General features: G+C 35.6%; 1 pseudogene; it reads right to left on the reverse strand.

Annotated features, from left to right (window-relative positions):
* Positions 1–282: 282 nt before the first annotated feature.
* The window catches only part of LOC149256723 (uncharacterized), a 67,858-nt pseudogene continuing 48,447 nt past the window's right edge, over positions 283–19,693 (reverse strand).

The raw sequence follows: 19,693 nt of genomic DNA on the forward strand, positions 1-19,693 counted from the left end.
TAATCCCATGCAAATCAATTTGTCTGGCAATAAATTATTGCAGTTTACAATGAAAATAAAGGCACTCACTTGATACCTTCGACATAATAAAAATAAAAAAGAAAATTTGTATTTGAAATAAACAAAATTCTATTTTATTAATGACAAATTGATGAATCTATGCCATCAAAATACTTACTACAACATCAGATACATGCCATCTTGCTGAATTAAAAAAAAAACTAGTTAAATGATTATTATTATTTAAAATACCAGACATGCAACTAAGATACCAGATGCATGCTAAAAGTCGTACTGCTCGTAGCGGATGCCACAGTCAGCAGTATACAACTGAGCACCGAGACCGTTGCTGCAAATGGTGAGCACCGAGTCGCAGAGGGCAGTGAGGCAGGCGGTGCACACAGAGGCTGAAGCACTGAGGGCGGTGCAGTTTGCTGCCCCGTAGGCAGTGGGTGAGCCGCCGCTGCCTGCAACCGACGTCTTGTAGGGCGTGATCGTGGCTGATTTCAGATTTCCGAACAGGTTTCCCAGAGTCCCAAAGAAAGAGTCCTCGTCTGGGATTGTTTCGAGGTTACAAGCAGCAGAGTACGTTAGACTCTGTCCGCCCACGTTACAGGTTCCTGTGAAGTCAGAAATCCCGGTCGGGGTACAGGGTGTCTGGGCGCGCAGCAGCAGGAGCAGTGACATTATAGGCAAAGCAAAGGCAAGTGAAGTGATCGTCATGGCAGCTGCAAATGAAATCTCTTCGAATGGCAAATGAAATAATGTCACCTCTGCTAATAATAATAAGAATCCCTTCAAAGAGACAGCGTTATCAATCTGCTGAGGACGCCCCCGTTTTATAGCGCTCACCAGACATGTTGACCTTGGTGACGTAACTAATGATGGTGGTTCTTCTACGAATATTTTAACATTTGATTTAAAAAATTAAATTAAATATTAAAATATATATTTTAGAAAGAATAATTTATATTTTATTGTATTATTTCACCATTAATAATGTGAAAATCTATGATTAAATTAGTGTAGTCATATTCAAACACTTGTTGCATGAAACATTAAAGAAGTAAAAAAATAGAAAAGACAAAAAAGAAAAAATTCAATTATAATTTTATTTTTAATTATTATTATTTTATTATTAACTATAAAGAATTAATAGGCAAGTCAAAGATTTATACATTTAAAAAAATATGGAACAAGATTTTAAAAAACAAAGATTTGTCTCACTTTCTTATGCAGATTCTTAATGTAAATAGACTTTGTTACAATATCATGGATTAACAATATTGCATACCTAAAAAATTGTAACTCATGTGGCATTCTTTGGATTTTTTGTTTTATTAATTATTATTATTTTATTATAAACTATAAAGAATTAATAAGCAAGTCAAACATTTATACATTTAGAAAAATATGGAACAAGATTTTTAAAAACAAAGATTTGCCCCAATTTCTTATGCAGATTCTTAATGTAAATAGACTTTGTTACAATATCATGGATTAACAATATAGCATGCCTAAAAAATTGTAACTCATATGGCATTTCTTGGATTTTTGTTTTATTAATCAATTTAATTAAAATTAAAAAAATAGTATAACTACTTTGGAGAAATATAAACTATTCATTTATTTTACCACTATGAATATTATAGAATGTTTGTGGAGGTAAAATCTCTACTATCCACCTAATAGTTATTATTAATTAAATTAAAATTTTGGGAATCCTATCTCAAAATAGACATACCTATGAGTGTAATGGATCAATATCAAAATAATTATTACATAATTCACCTTATATTGTTGGAAGTTAAAGTTGCAAAGTATTCATGGGGTGATACATGACAAACAACCAAAGTGTCTCACTCTTATGAGAGACTCCCTCCTTCTTAATCAAGATTTAGTTAAGATCTCCTCTCCAAGGAAAAAGACATTAAGAAGTCCCATAAAAAGAATTGGGAAAGCAAGTGAAGGGTTCTCTTCAATAGCATATTTCCACTTTCTTGGTACTATCAATCAAAACAGTGAGACTCCCTCCTCCTTAATCAACATTTGGTCTACTAAAAGAATTAGGAAAGCAATTGAATGGTTCTCTTGAATATCATATTTCCATTTTCTCCTTACTATACTATAAATAAGTGACAAGAATTTTTATTCCTTTTCAAAGATATAGATAGGCACTCCTTAATTGATTTTGTTGTTATCCACAAACAAAATTGCATATAAATACAACATTTACATTCTCGGTTAAAAAAAAAATACACCTGAAATTGCTATGATTTAAAAAAGACATAAAAATTACCTAAATTATAACTTTAATCATAAAGGAGAAAGGTATTTTATGATGTTTGTCAATGACACCCGTTACCTTCCTCAAAGAAAAATATGAGGCTTTTGAGAAATTCAAATCATTCAAGCCTATAGTTGAAAATGAAACTCATCTAAAAAACAATTTCTTGGGGACCAATAAAGAATGTGAGTTTATTTCCCATGAATCTAAATATTTTTTGAGCACCATGGAATTAGAAGACAACTAATTATTGCAAGAACTCCACATTAGAGTGGAGTGGCTAAAGAAAAATTTAAACAATGAAGGAAATGGCAAGAACCATGCTCATTGAAGCTCAATCATCGCATACATTTTTGGGGAGAATTAGTTTACACAATATTTTATATCTTGAATAGATAAAAAATAAGGGTAACCATACTAAAAAACCCTATGAACTATGGAAAGGTAAACTAACCACTCTTAAACATTTCAAAGTGTTTGGACGAAAATTCTATATTAAGAAAAATGAAGATGATTTAAGGAAATTTGATTCCATATTTGAGGACATAATGTATCTTGGATAAGCATATAGAAGCAAGGTATACATATGTCACAACAAAAGGACACGTAAGGTTGTTGAATGTATTTATGTAACGACAGATGCAACGTTTCCTTGAACCTAGGCACAACCAAACAACTATCAATGAGCACACTAAGAAGAAAATCAAAATGAAGAGCATGATGAGGAATAAGAAGAAGAAGGTGAACCATTTCATCCAAAATCCCACTCTAGGTATGACCAAATGAATCATCTAGATATATAAATTCTTGGAGATAAGGAATCATCAATTCAAACTAGAAGGAATCTTCTTAGCATAACAAGCCAGGCTAGCCTAGCTCTACTATCCCTCATGGAACCTCAAAAATTTTCTCAAGCCACTCACGGTGAACATTAGGTTAAGAGTTATGAATGAAGTACTAGAACATAATTAGAAGAATGAGACATGGGAGTATTTTCCAATTCGTAAGGAAAAAAATGTAATTGGAACCAAGTGGATGTACAAAAATAAGCATAATGAAAATGGACATATAGTAAGGAACATAGAAATACTTGTATGTAAAGGATATGCACAAGCCGAAGGTGTGGAATTTGAAGAGACAATCGTTTCTAGTATCCAAACTTCGTGAAATATGAATTTTCTTAGCCTTTATAATCTTTAGAGGGTTTAATGTTTATCATATGCATATAAATTGTCATTCTAAATGGAGAGCTACAAGAACAATTATATATTGAGCTCACCAAAGGATTTCATTTATTAGAAGACAAGGATTATGTGTGATGATTGATGAAATATTTGTATGCTTTAAAACAAGAACTTAAGGCCTCGTAGTATGGATTGGATAAATATCTTCAACAATAATGCTTCAAGGGAGGGGTAAGATATAGCAAATTTTATATCAAAACTAAAATGGACAACTTACTAATCATTGTTGTCTATCTAGATGACATAATTTTTTGAAGTGATATTAATGATATGAGAAAAAGTTTTGCAATTAACATTTCAAAGGAATATAAAATGTTTGTGTTGGGGGAACTATCCTTCATTCTTGGTTTGCAAGTTCATCCATTAGAAAAATGCATAGACCAAGTACCTTAAAGAAGTATTAAAGAAATTTTGTATGGAAAGTTGTGCACCAATGAGCACTCCCATGACAACAACATGCAAGCTCAATAAAGACGATGAGTCTCTAGAAGCAAACTAGACCATGTAAAGGTCCATGATTGGAAGCCTTCTTTACTTAATATGTTGGCATTATGAAACATGTGTTGTGCTTGATGACAACCTGCTTGATGAAGCTTGTGAACATGATGATAACAAGAAGATTTTACAAGCTAGTAGACATGTGACAGAGAGTTTGGGCAAAGACATATCAGAGATAGAAGAATGATGAAGGTGATATTTTGATAAATACATGCGGGTTTTGTGAAGAAAAGCCATGTACATACCCGGGTGTGGAGAAGAAAAAGCGCATACAATTTCTGCACCATGGTATCCTAAATACCCAAGGTCTTTACCATGGTATTGACCCATAGTAATGAGTGCAACAACGAATATTTGATCCCGTCTAAGAATACCATTGACATTACTAAGGATTTGACTTGTGGTATTCAATAAGGCCTAAGATATATAAGGAGATGAAGATCAAAGTGTTTGGTATGAAAATAATGGGCTCTTGATGAATTGTTTAAATTGAAATGAGGTTGCACAAGGAATGTGATGTGGGATCGAATCTTGTAGATCTGAAATGGCTACATGATTTGTTTATGGGTTGATTTGTGATAACAATGTGCTAAAGTTTGTTTGTTAATGGGTTTTCCAAGATTTTGGTTTGACTGAAGTTTTGTTGTGCAACAAAGGAATGAGTCAATAATTACATATCGATATGCTAGTTTAGTTGCATATCAATTATGTACAATGGAAAGATTTGTAAGCGGATATGCTTGGTGAAAGGCGTGTACACACGTGGATGTATTTTGCAAGGGTGGCATACATATGCTAGGGTTCCTAAAGTATGTGCAATTAATGGTGTTTGATTAGTCTTGTTATGTTTGTTTTTGTATGTTGATGAGGTTTTCCTCAAAATAATCGGTATGTGATAGTCCTGAAGTTGAAAGGTTTGTAAATGAAATATTGAATTGGTGTGAATGATCTCTAAGTAGATCAGAAATCTCTAATGAACGATATATGTGCCTATGATTGATTTTAGTAGTGCAATGATTAAGTTTAGGGGTTCAGTGTTTTGAGATTTGTACGTACGTATGTTTCATTGAAAGCGCGTATATACGTGGGTGTGACAACAACGTATATATTCTGACATGTTGTTGATCAAGGTTTGTATTAGGAACAGTTCGTTCTAGTAATAATGTATGGGTTGATGATTGATAGTACATTCACATGATCTGTTTTGGTTTAAATTGATTGGTTGCAATGAGATTCAGTGATTGATTTGTTTTAGTTGATTCGGTGATTTCATGATGGTAGTGGGTCCAGTATGAAAATTTGATGAAAAGTGGCCTACAAGTTGATCAGGTGGATCCAGTTTGAAACATTCTGAAAAGTGATCCACAACCAATTGAAGATAAGGGGGTTGTAGCTCCCTTCTAGTAGGTACTGGAAAATGAGAGAATGTTGTAGCCTTTTGTATGTGGATTCCTCTATACTAGTATGGATCTGCACCAATACAAGTTTGTAAAGAATTTTTTTTAAAAGAAGACATAGACAACATGAGGAGTGGGATTTTCTCACATTGGGTTTCCACCCAAAAATCATGGTGTTCATATGTGTTGACTATGTGTGTTGATTTATTATGTTCTTACTGCACTTATTTATTGTTTAGATAATTCCTAATGAAGGACTCACACACTTGTTCAAGTTAAACTAATAAAGAATTCATTGAAAATATAGTTAACTCGATATAGGTTGGTTGTTTGCATAATAGTAGTGTACATATGCAGGTTTACTTCATTAAAGTCACGTAAAAAATCTAAATAGAAAACAAGAAGTTCAATTATGTTTTAAAATATCGATTCACCCCCCTCCCCTGACCCCTCTCAATATTTTTACTAACAATTGCTATTAGAGCAAGTCCTTCAAAAGAAGATTGATCTCTTGAAGGAAGATTCATCAAGATGAGGAACCAAGAGAGAGAAACATCCATTCGACCACCATTGTTTAATGGATCCAATCTATTTTTTCGGAAGGTAAGAAAAATATCTTACCTACAACCACTTGGAGCTAATGTTTGGGGAATCGTTGAATGAGGTTATGAGTATCCATCAACCATTCTTGCATATGAAGCATAAAAAAAGTATGAGACAAAGGCAAAAGCTGTCAATGCCTTGTTATGAAGCTTGGCAGAATCAAAATTTGTTAAAGTCATGCACACGAATACCACAAAAGCTATATGGGATAAGTTCATCAAAATTTATGAAAGGGACACCAAGGTAAAGTGTGCCAAACTTCAAAATTTTAGAATTCAATGAGAAATCTTGGTGATGGAGTAAAAGAAACATCTATGGTTGAGAAAATATTAAGGTATCTAACTCCAAAATTCGATTCAAAAGTCTTTGTCATTAAAGAAATGTAGGATTTGAGGAACCTTATTATTGAACAACTTCATGGGATTCTAACAACCTATGAAACCGGAAAAGAGGGTCCCTCAAATATTAGAGAAGTTGCATTCAAGGCTACTTCTAAAGGAAAATAAAAGGAGGAAGCTAAGGAACTAGGTTATGTATTAGATGAAGAAGAGGAAAATTTAGTGAAGATTTAGAGGTGAGATTCCTTTCAAATGTTTTTCTTGTGGTAGATTTGGTCACTATGCTGCGAAATGTCCTTATAGAGAAAATCATGATATCGGGGAGAATTCAACAAAATAAAATTTTATAGGAAAGAATGAAAACAAAAGAAGCTTCTAGAGTCACTAAGATAGTGGTGGTATTTCAAATGGCAAAGAAGGTGATTTTGATCAATAATATCAATTACTTAGGGCATTTGAAGGTAAATGTATTCATGAGACTCATGATGTTTTTATGGATGCCCTAGAAGAAAAGGATAATTTTATTGAAGAAATAATTCAACCTAAAATTTGTTTGGAGGAAGATAAATTAGCAGAAGAAGCTCTAAATAAACAAATCCTAGAAAAGAAGAAGCATAATGAAAAGTTAGAACTATAAATAATAAGTCTAAGGAAGGAACTCGAGAAAGCAAAAGGTATAAATGTTAGGTTTGCTAAAGGATCTAAAAACTTAGATGAAATCATCAAAGTGAAATTCTCTCCTCTCATAAAAACATGTCTTGGATACAGTGGAGAATCATCAAAGACTGTAAATCCTTCTAAAACAGGTACAAGAAGCTATCTCAATGCAGTAAAAGGAAGCAGTCAACAAAACTCCAACTATCAGCAAAAGAATAAAGTATCAAACACTTCTCAAGTAAATATCCCTTACTACAATCAAAGGGAAAACACACACAAGAAGGTATTATACTCCCAAAAACTCTTACTTTAATGGTCAATGCTTCAATTTTCATAATTTGGGTCATAAGGTAGCTCAAGGTGTTGCTTACAAAACTATCATGACAAGAGAAGCAAGAAATAAAAATAATGAGATTGGGGTAAAGAAATACTCTTACAATACTTTCTCACCTCTTGAAGATGAAAATGAGTGTTCCATTTGCAATAAATTTCGGCATAAATAATATGAATGCATGAGAAAAATGTGATCAACACCTCAAAATGAACTCAAGGCAACAACATCTAAGGTATGGAAGAAGAAGACCATGGAATCTAAAAGTTGTGGTTTAGATGTATATGCACAAGATCAAGAAAATTTGTGGTATATAGATAGTGGATGATCAAAGCATATGATAGGTGATAAACATAAGTTTATGTCCTTTAATGAAATAAATAAAGAAAAGAATGTAACCTTTGGAAATAATTCACCTCTTGCTATCAGAGGAAAAGGAACTATCTTTCTAAAAGAAAAAGTTAAAGATGGGAATTTTTTATTTGTTCATGGATTAAAACATAACCTGTTGAGTGTTAGTCAGACCTGTGATAAAGGTAAAAACTTTTTATATCAAAGAACTATGTGGTTCGGAATCTTGATACAAGGAAAATCATAATAAAGGGAACGAGAACTCTAGGTAATGTCTATGCCTTAGAAGGCGCATTAGAACATTGTTACTTGAGAAAATCAGGAGAAAGATGGCTCTCGCTTAGAATATTGGGACACCTAAGCTTCATTCAACTACAAAATTCAAACATAATGGGAGTAGTTAGCTACTTTCCTAACATCTCTAAGAAGTAAATCAAAATGAAGAGCATGATTAGGAATAACAAGAAGAATGTGAACCATTTCATCCAAAATCCCTGTCTAGGTATGACCAAATGAATCATCTAGATATATAAATTCTTGGAGATAAGGAATCATCAATTCAAACTAGAAGGAATCTTCTTAGCATAACAAGCCATGCTATTTTGGCTCTACTATCTGAGATGGAACCTCAAAAATTTTCTCGAGAAGGTGAGCCTGAACATAAGGTTAAGAGTTATGAATGAAGTACTAGAACATAATTAGAAGAATGAGATATGGGAGAAATGTAATTGGAACCAAGTGGATATACAAAAAAAAAACTGAATGATGATGGACACATAGTAAGGAACATAGAAATACTTGTATGTAAAGGATATGCACAAGTAGAAGGTGTGGAATTCGAAGAGAATTTTTTCTAGTATCCAAACTTGGTGAAATATGAATTTTCTTAGCCTTTATAATCTTTAAACGGTTTAATGTTTTTCACATGCATATAAATTGTCATTCTAAATGGAGAAATACAAGAACAATTATATATCGAGCTCACTAAATGATTTCATTTATTAGAAAGACAAGGATTATGTGTGATGATTGATGAAATATTTGTATGCTTTAAAACAAGAACTTAAGGCCTCGTAGTATAGATTGGATAAATATCTCCAACAACAATGCTTCAAGAGAGGGGTAAGAGATAGCAACTTTTATATCAGAACTAAAATGGACAAGTTACTAATCATTGTTTTCTATCTAGATGACATAATTTTTGGAATTGATACTAATGATATGAGAAAAAAATTTGCAATTAACATTTCAAAGGAATATATAATGTTTGTGTTGGGGAAATATCTTTCATTCTTGGCTTGCAAGTTCATCCATTAGAAAAATGCATAGACCAAGTACCTTAAAGAAGTATTAAAGAAGTTTGCATGGAAAGTTGTGCTCCAATGAGCACTCCCATGACAACAACATACAAGCTCAATATAGAAGATGAGTCTCTAGAAGAAAACTAGACCATGTAAAGGTCCACGATTGGATGCCTTCATTACTTAATATGTTGTCATTATGAAACATGTGTTGTGCTTGATGACAACCTGCTTGATGAAGCTTGTGAAGCTGATGATAACAAGATGATTTTACAAGTTATTACACATGTGACAGAGTGTTTGGACAAAGACATATCAGTGGAGAGATAGAAGAATGATGAAGGTGATATTTTGATAAATACATGCGGATTTTGTGAAGTAAAGCCATGTACATACTTGGGTGTGGAGAAGAAAAAGCGCGTACAATTTCTGCACCATGGTATCCTAAATACCCAAGGTCTTTACCATGGTATTGACACATAGTAATGAGTGCAACAATGGATATTTGATCCCGTCTAAGAATACCATCGAAATTACTAAGGATTCGACTTGTGGTATTCAATAAGGCCTAAAATATATAAGGAGATAAAGATCAAAGAGTTTGGTGTGAAAATAATGGGCTATTAATGAATTGTTTAAACTAAAATAAGGATGCACAAGGAATTTAATGTGGGATCGAATCTTGTAGATCTGAAATGGCTACATGATTTGTTTATGGGTTGATTTGTGATAACAATGTGCTAAAGTTTGTTTCTTACTAGGTTTTCCAAGATTTGGCTTTGACTGAAGTTTTGTTGTGGAACAAAGGAATGAGTCAACAATTACATGTAGATATGCTAGTTTGTCTCAATAAAGGCACCGACATATGTAGGTGTGCCTCTATATAGTTGCATACCGATTATGTATGATGGAAATATTTCCACGCAGATATGCTTGGTGAAAGGCGTGTACACATGTGGATGTATTTTCTAAGGGTCACGTACATATGCTAGCATTTCTGAAGTATGTGCAATTAATGATGTTTGATTAGTCTTGTTATGAGTGTTTTTGTATGTTGATGACGTCTTCCTCAAAATAATCAGTATGTGATAGTCCTCAAGTTGAAAGGTTTGTAAATGAAATATTGAATTGGTGTGAATTATCTCTAAGTAGAAGAGAAATCTGCGAAGAAGGATATATGTACATATGATTGATTTTAGTAGTGCAATGATTAAGTTTAGGGGTTCAGTCTTTTGAGATCTGTACGCAGGTATGTTTCATTGAAAGCCCGTATATACATGGGTATGACAACAACATATATATTCTCACATGTTGTTGATGAGGGTTTGTAGTAGCAACAGTAGGTTTTAGTAATATTGTATGGGTTGATGATTGATAGTACATTCACATGATTTGTTTTGGTTTAAATTGATTGGTTACAATGAGATTCAATGATTGATTTGTTTTGAATATTCGAAGGAGGACCCTACTTTTATGCAGCAACTGGTCTCTATATGAGGCCTTGGATGATGAACTTCGTCCGAGAGCGAGAGACCTTCACCTCGGTCCCAGTATGGGTAAGGCTTTATTCTCTACCTCTTTATTATTGGCAAACTAAATCGTTAGCAGCTATTGGTAATAAACTAGGGCATTTTGTCAAAGTTTCTGAAGCCACAAGAAGAGGGAAATATACTTCCTTTGCAAGAATATGTGTGGAAATGGATCTATGAGAAGCTCTTCCGGATGAAGTTATTTTGGAAGTTTTTAATGAGGAGTGGGTGCAGACATTGGACTACAAGCATATCCCATTCAGATGTCGTAGATGCCATGAACATGGACATTTGTTCAGAGATTGCCCTCTCAGTAAGGTAGACAATAAAGAATACCCCAATACTTCGAAGGATACAGAGAGCTTTCAAAAAGTGGTATGCAGAAGTAAAGGGGGGAAAGGGAATGAAGCAACAACATAATGAAAGGCAGAAGGTTAGTTAGAAAAAGTTTCAAGTGCTGGATGAGAATGAAGAGACGAAGGATAATCAATCTCAGGAGAAAGATCCTAATGAAAAAGATTAGGAAGAAAATAGAAAACAATCTCAAGATATGGTACATCAAAATCAGACTGTTATGAGTGAGACAGAAATGGAGATGGACCAGGAAATGACCAAAAATCAAAATAGATCTATAAGATCATGAATTACAGGAAATTATAGACATGGAAAACCTAGATCTGGAAGGATTCTTGAGGCAGGGATTCAAGGGAGGAATAGAATCAATACCTCCAAAAGAATGCTCTAGAATACAATGGTTATTTTTATGGAAAACCCATAAAAGAGGGTCAGATAAAGGTAAAAATATTCACAAGCAGGAGCACATAGGGGTGAAAACTATGAAATCAACTCGAGGATTAGCAACTAGAAATCCATGAAAGAAGAGGGGTAGGAAAAAACAAAATGAGCTCTTGATGGAGTGTGGAAAGCTAATGATAGACTCGGGTAAGGTGAAAGACCTAACCAGTTACTCTTTCGCAAATCTTTAATTATGAAGTTCATATATTGGAATATCAGAGGTCTAGGCAGTAAAAGAAAACAAAGAATGTTAAGTCACATAATGAAACTAGCAACATCAGATATATTATTTATTGAGGAAACAAAGTGTTCCTTTCAAAAGTTAAAGCAAATCCATAGCAAATGGATGGACAGATTTGAGTTTCTTGAAGTGAAAGCAGAAAACATAGTGGGAGGCATCCTCACTCTATGGAAACCCCAAAGAGTCAGTATATTAGATGCAGAGGCATCAAGAAATTATCTATCTGTAATTATTCAACCAGTGGGAGTTGAGGACACTTTCCTCATCATAAATGTTTATGGGCCACAAAGAATATATGAGAAACTAAGACTATTAAACTCCTTGGCAGAGCTCAGAAGCAGACATGAAGAAATACCTTGGGTCTTGGGAGGAGATTTTAATATGATTAAATCACTTTTGGAAAAAAAGGAGGCACCGGATTGCTTAATAAAGACTCTGAATTGTTCCAAATGTTGTGTGTGGAGCATGATTGTTTAGAGGTCTTTGTTTCAGCCGGATGTATACCCCAGGAAGTTTGTACACCCCTCCACACAGGGGGGTGCGGGGCAGACTTTTCCCCCCCCGCGGGGGTCCGGGGGGCCGATCCTCCCCGGCTGGGGGGTTCGGGGGCCAGCGGTCCCCCGGCGGGGGCTCAGGGGCAGCGCCCCCAAAGCTAAAAAAAATGTAAATTTGCCTTGTAAAAATATAGTAATTTCTAGTCAATATGGGCCGTTCATTAGGCGGATGATATGACGGTAGAACTTATGTTTAGTTTAGGGTTTTTTGCCCTAGAAGGCAACCCCTCTCTTTGTATGAGGGTATTGTATTTTGAGGCTGTGATATAGATGTATATTCTGTGAGCGAGAAACAGAGAGTTGAGACTGTGAGAGAAAACAGAGGATATTATAGCGGATTTGTTGTAGGTTGTGTCTCTTCATTTTGCTGGATAATAGAAAGGAAGGACTGGTTGTTCGGGGTGGACGTAGCCCAAACTGGGTGAACCACGTACATCTGTGTCTCTCTTGTTTTGTGCGTTTTCTGTGTTTATATTTCTGCAATATTTTATGTGTTCCATTGCTCCGTAATATATAATTTTCTAACACCAAACCTTTACATATTATATGAATCTGGTTCACTTGGCAATGCATAACTGCCTTTATACTTGGAACAACAAAAGAGGAGGTGAGGCTCACGTCGCCTCCAAGCTAGACAGATTTTTTATCTCAGGGGAGCTTATGCTAGCAAATAGAGAAATAACAGCTAAGGTTCTCCCCTTTGGAGGTTCTAATCATTGGCCGATACAATTAGAACTCAAGGGGTTTGATTCTCCCAAAAACAGACCCTTCAGGTTTGAGAAAATCTCGCTCTCCCACCCAGATTTCATGAGCAACATTGAAAAATGGTGGGCAGAAGATCTGTAGATTCAGGGCACGAATATGTTCATCCTACACAAAAGAATTCAATATATTAAATTCATACTCAAAGAATGGAACAAGGAGGCTTTTAGCAACATTCTTTTGGAGAAAAAGGCAGTGGAAGCCAAACTGCAAGAACTAAATCAAGCATTGATCTTAGAGGGTTTTGATAAAGTCAAAAGTCAGCAAGCTGATGAACACCATCAAGAATTGGAGAAATTATGCAAACAAGAGGAAATATTTTGGAGGCAAAAGTCTCGAATTCAATGGCTCAAAGAAGGGGAACATAATACAAAAAATTTTCATAGATCCAGCATAGCCAATAGGGTTCACAACAGAATCTCTGCTCTTTTGAATGAAAAATGGCAGCTCGAGACCTCTCACAAGAATATCGAAGAAGTGATGGTTCAACATTTCAAAAGTATCACTAAGGAAAATAATCCAGACAGGGAGAAATGCATCAGAGAAATTGCAAAAAACATCCCTAAGCTGGTGACTAGAGAGGACAATTTTAACCTAAACAAACCAGTCACTGAAGAGGAAGTTAGTGAGATTATCAAGGACATGTAGAATGGCAAAGCTCCAGGTCAAGATGGTTTCAATGTGGATTTTTTTAAGGCTTGCTGGATCATTGTCAAGCAGGACATTCTGAATGTTGTGGAGGATTCCAGAAGAAGCAGGACTATTTTGAAAGCCCTCAACACCTCCTTCATCTCTCTGATCACCAAACAGGATTCAACCCTGAATGCTGATAAGTTTAGACCCATTGCTTTATGTAATGTGGTATACAAGATTATATCCAAGGTATTGGCTAGCAGACTCAAACCTCTTCTTCCTTCTTTAATCTCAGGTGAACAATCTAGTTATGTGGAAGGCAGACAAATCCTTAATAATATCATTCTAGCACATGAGACAGTTCACACGCTAACCAGCAAAAAGCAGGCCGGTATGATCATGCAATTAGATATTTCCAAAGCTTATGACAAGGTAAACTGGAGCTATATCAAGAGGATCCTTGCTGCTTTTGGGTTTGATCACAACTGGGTCAGATGGGTTATGGCTCTGGTAACTTCTTCCAGCTTTTCTATTCTGGTGAATGGATCTCCCTCAGCTATCTTCACTCCTTCTAGAGGTCTCAGGTAGGGCGACCCACTCTCTCCCTTTCTCTTTATCCTCATGATGGAAGGATTGGGTAGAGCCATTAAGCAGGCTAAAGCCTTGGGAAAAATTAAGGGACTTCAATTAACCGAGAATGGTCAAACAATGACTCATCAACAATTTGTGGATGACACAATGCTGCATGGAATTCCTACAGTCAAAGAAGCTTCAACGTACAAACAAATCCTGAATAATTTTTCCTTGGCCACAGGTATGGAAGTCAATCTCTCCAAATCAAATTTTTTTTTCTTAAATACTAACATTGCAATTCAGAGAAATATCTCAAGAATTCTGGGCTTTCAAAGGGATTCCCTCCCTTCAAAGTATTTGGGAATTCCCCTTACAGACAGACCCCTGCACAAGAGTATTTGGGAACTAGTGCTCAATAAGATGTAAGACAAAGTTAAAAAATGGACCATCAGATCATTGAACCTGGCTGGTAGGTTGATTCTGACAAAAGCTGTCCTACAATCAATCCCAGTTTTCTTTTTATCAGCCCTCCCAGCTCCCAAAGGGGTCTTACAACAATTCAGGAATATCTATAGAGACTTCCTCTGGGACAAGGAAGAAATGGGCACTCGTTGCTTGGGATAAAATCTGCAAACCTAAGAGTCAGAAGGAACTAGGATTAGATGATCAAGAAATTATAAGTAATGTACTATGAGCCAAACTCTGGTGGAGATGGGCTAAAGAACCAGAAGCCTAATGGGCTGAAACCTGGAAATAAAAATATGCAATCTCATGGCAAACTAATGATCTTATTAGAATGTCTCGAAACATAAAGGGCTCTTACATATGGAATAAAGCCCGAGAAAACAGAAGCCTAGTACAAGACCACAGTTTCTGGGAAATCAAAGCAGGAGATATTGCTCTCTTTTGGGAGGACAAATGGCAACAAGAACCAATGCTGCTAAAAGAGTACTACCTCAAGCAGGAAATAGATTTCCAGGGACTAACGAGAGTTAAAGATTTCTGGAATCTTCCTCACAACTCCAGAAAATGGAGAAATTGGAGAAGCATAAACTGTAGTGATGACAGTCCCCTAGAAATAAAAGCCAAGGAAATTATGAGCATACTAAAACAAAGGAAAATCTTGGTAAGAGAGGGGTAGGATCAATTAATATGGGGCCTCAATAAAGAAGGCTCCTTTAATGTTAAGGAAGCTAAGAGGATTATCCTGAACCTGGATTCCAACACTGCAACGAATTCTTGGCAACAACTCTAGAGCCAACAAGGGTGGATGAAGATCAAGCTATTCATGTGGTTAGTTCACCATAAGAAAATCTTAACTTGGGACAACATTAGGAAAAGAGGGATTATTGGGCCTTCTAGATGTCAGCTATGTGAAGCTCAAGAGGAAACAATGGAGCATATTCTTAACAGTTGCACCTTTACCACCTGGTTGTGGGACTCTTTTGCCACCATTTTTCAACAGACAGACAGAGATAAAGGAAGCATCACAAATACCCTGAACAAGTGGAGAAGGAACTTTTCGGAGAATGAGATTCTCAATCTGGCCTGGGCCTTTATGCCAAGCTTCATCATCTGGAATGTTTGGAAAGAAAGGAATAAAAGAATTTTCAAGGATGAAAAATCCAGTCCTCTTCGCCTGTTGGATCTGATCTTGAAGCAGATTAGAGAGACAGTTAGTACCACTATTCGCAATTATCCCAAAAACCCTCCCACAGTAAATGAGATGAGAACCCTCAGGCAACTGAGAATGAAAGAGATCATTACCAATGGACTCAGTAGAAAATAAGGAAATTTGGGAAAGGAAAAGGATTTCTAGTAGCCTCCTCCGAAAGGATACCTGAAATGCAATATTGATGGTGCTTCAAAAGGCAACCCTAGAATAGCTGGATATGGAGGGGTGTTAAGAGATGAAGATGGAATTATAAGCTTCATTTTCCACTACCACTTAGGTAAAGCCACAAATAACATGGCTGAATTAATGGCCTTAGAACAATGCCTAGAACTACTGAATCTAAATCATAGCTCAAATGTCATCATAGAGGCAGACTCAGAAATCTCTATAAAAGCTGTTAAAAGAATCAGTTGTGGAGCAACGCCGAAGAAGGTCTCAAAACACTAGAGACTAATACAAGTGTATCAAAGAATACAAAAACATCTCCTGAGTCTAAGAACTGTTAGTTTCAGACATGTTAGACGAGAAGCCAACAAACTAGTAGACACTCTTGCCAACCAAGGAGTGATTAATACAGAGAGCAGATTTGAGATGAAGTGGCAGGAAATGTCTCAGGGTAGAGTAAAAGCTCTTTGTGAAGAACAAGCGGCAGAAGATAGAGAAATTTTCAAACATTGGGCCAGAAGGAAAGATACTGTATGATGATGTCTAAACAGGCTCGATCTCAGTTCTCGGGGAGGCACCAGGAAGACGGACATGTTCAAAGTTGTCTTTTAACACCCTGGTGGAAAGTGACCAGGTCCCTTTCTCTTCAGATTGCTCAACAGGGTTCTATCCATAGTCAATGGTGGTCTCTGTTGCATGTACTGAGGCGTGAGTGTCCGGACAAGGGCGAGTCTAGTTTCCCGGCGAAGGCAGTTCCCCTTAATTCCTCTTCCGAGTCGGAAAACCAGGCTAAAGCAGTTTATGGGCGATCACACAGATTTGGGATGGTAAGTGGTTTAGTTTTTTTGGGAGCGATACCATTAGGCTCCCGCCACGTGGCTAGGGTGGGGTGATGAAACCACCCTCCATCGCGAGTTAAGTTTCACACATTTAATGTGGTGCCATACTTCGTTGTGCTATCCGTTTTTGTGGGATTGTGTTAACGGTGAGATCTATATGTGCTTTTTTGTGGGCCCATGAGTCTTGTCGGGCCCGTAGCATTAAAGATGTGGGTGGATAGTGGAGCCTTTGATTAGGCTTTTGTTTTTGTTTTTGTTTTTATTTTTTTATTTTTATTTTTGGCTCATCCTAAGGTTCTTTTTGAGATATTACTGCTCTTTGTTGTAGACGGGTGGCACTTTACTTTGGCACCATGCCCTTGGCTTTCCTCAAACCACTCGGAGTTCATGGTTTTTGTATATTCTCTAAATTTATTCTTGATATAATGAAATAGAAGGAACTACTCTTAATTAAGCAAAAAAAAATGATTGATTTGTTTTAATTCATTCTGTGATTTCGTGATGGTAGTGGTTCCACTATGAAAATTTGATGAAAAGTTGCCTACAAGTTGATGAGGTGGATCCAGTTTGAAACATTCTTAAAAGCCATCCACAAGGAATTCAAGATAAGCAGGTTGTAGCTCCATTCCAGTAGGTACCAAAATATGAGAGAAGGTTGTAGCCTTCTGCATGTGGATTCCTCTATACTTGTATGAGTCGGCACGAGTACAACTTTGTAAAGAATATTCTTTTAAAAGAAGACATAGAAAACATGAGAGGTAAAGAATATTCTTTTAAAAGAAGACGTAGAAAACATGAGAGGTGGATTTTTCTGACATTGGGTTTCCACCCAAAAATCCTCATGTTCATATGTGTTGGCTATGTGTGTTTATTCATTATTATCTTACCGCACTTGTTTATTGTTTAACTAATTCCTAATGAAGGACTCATACACTAGTTTAAGTTAAAATAATGAAGAATTCATTGAAAATATAGTTAACTGGATATAAGTTGGTTTTTTGCATAATAGTAGTGTACATAAGCAGGTTTACTTCATTAAAGTCGTGTAAAAAAATCTAAATAGAAAACAAGAAGTTCAATTCAGTTTGAAAATACCCATTCACGGCCCTCCCCCGCCCCCTCTCAATATTTTTACTAAAAATTGCTATAAGAGCATGTCTTTCAAAAGAAGCTTGATCTCTTGAAGGAAGATTCATCAAGATGAGGAACCAAGCTTGATCTCTTGAAGGAAGATTCATCAAGATGAGGAACCAAGAGGGAGAAACATCCATCCGACCACCATTGTTTAATGGATCCAATCTATTTTTTAGAAGGTAAGAAATATATCTTACCCTAATGTTTGGGGAATCGTTGAATGAGGCTATGAGTATCCGTCAACCATTCCTGCATATGAAGCATAAACAAAAGTATGAAACAAAGGAAAAATATGGCAATGCCTTGTTACGAAGCTTGGCAGAATTAGAATTTGTTAAAGTCAGGCAAATGAATACCACAAAAGATATATGGGATAAGGCCATCAAAATTCATGAAAGGGACACCAAGGTAAAGTGTTACAAACTTCAAAATTTTAGAATTCAGTGAGAAATATTGGTGATGGAGTAAAAGAAACATCTATGGTTGAGAAAATATTAAGGTATCTATCTCCAAAATTCGATTCAAAAGTCTCTGTCATTGAAGAAATGTAGGATTTGAGGAACCTTACTATTGAACAACTTCAAGGGATTCTAACAACCTATGAAATTGGAAAAGAGGGTTCCTAGAATATCAAAGAAGTTGCATTCAAAGCTACTTCTAAAGGAAAATAAAATGAGGAAGTTAAGGAACTAGGTTATGTATTAGATGAAGAAGAGGAAAATTTCATAAAGAAACTTCAGGTAGGTAGATTAAGAGGTGAGCTTCCTTCAAATGTTTTTCTTGTGGTAGAGTTGGTCACTATGCTGAGAAATGTCCTTATAGAGAAAATCATGATAAATGGGAGAATTCGACAAAATAAAATTTTAGAGGAAAGAATGAAAACAAAAGAAGCTTCTACACTCATCAAGAGAGTGATGGTATTTCAAAAGGGGAATAAGGTGATTTTGATCAAGAATATCAATTACTTAGGGCATTTGAAGGTAAATGTATTGATGAGACTCATGATGCTTTTATGGATGCCCTAGAAGAAAAGGATAATTTTATTGAAGAAATAATTCAACATAAAATTTGTTTGGAAGAAGATACATTAGAAAAAGAAGCTCTAAATAAAAAAATCCTAGAAAAGAAGAAGCATAATGAAAAGTTAGAACTATAAATATTAAGTCTAAGGAAGGAACTTGAGAAAAACAAAAGGTATAAATGTTAGGTTTGCTAAAGGATCTGAAAACTTAGATGAAATAGTCAAAGTGAAATTCTCTCCTCTCATAAAAACATGTCTTCGATACTCGAGAATGATCAAAGACTGTAAATCCTTCTGAAATAGGTACAAGAAGCTATCTCAATGCACTAAAAGGAAGCAGTCAACAAAACTTCAACCATAAGCAAAATAATAAATGATCAAACACTTCTCAAGTAAATCTCCCTTACTACAATCAAAGGGAAAACACACACAGGAAGGTATTATACTCCCAAAAACTCTTACTTTAATGGTAAATGCTTCAATTTTCATAATTTGGGTCATAAGGTAGCTCAAGGTGTTGCTTACAAAACTATCATGACAAGAGAAGCAAGAAATAAAAATAATGAGATTGGGGTAAAGAAATACTCTTACAATACTTTCTCACCTCTTGGAGATGAAAATGTGTGTTCTATTTGCAATAAATTTCGGCATAAATAATACGAATGCATGAGGAAAATGTGATCAACACCTCAAAATGAACTCAAGGCAACAACATCTAAGGTATGGAAGAAGAAGACCATGGAATCTAAAAGTTGTGGTTTAGAT

The sequence above is a fragment of the Pinus tabuliformis genome, chromosome 7 (assembly GCF_031772625.1).
Source record: "Pinus tabuliformis cultivar Carrire ecotype Pingquan chromosome 7, CPIR1, whole genome shotgun sequence".
NCBI classification, from domain to species: Eukaryota; Viridiplantae; Streptophyta; class Pinopsida; order Pinales; family Pinaceae; genus Pinus; species Pinus tabuliformis.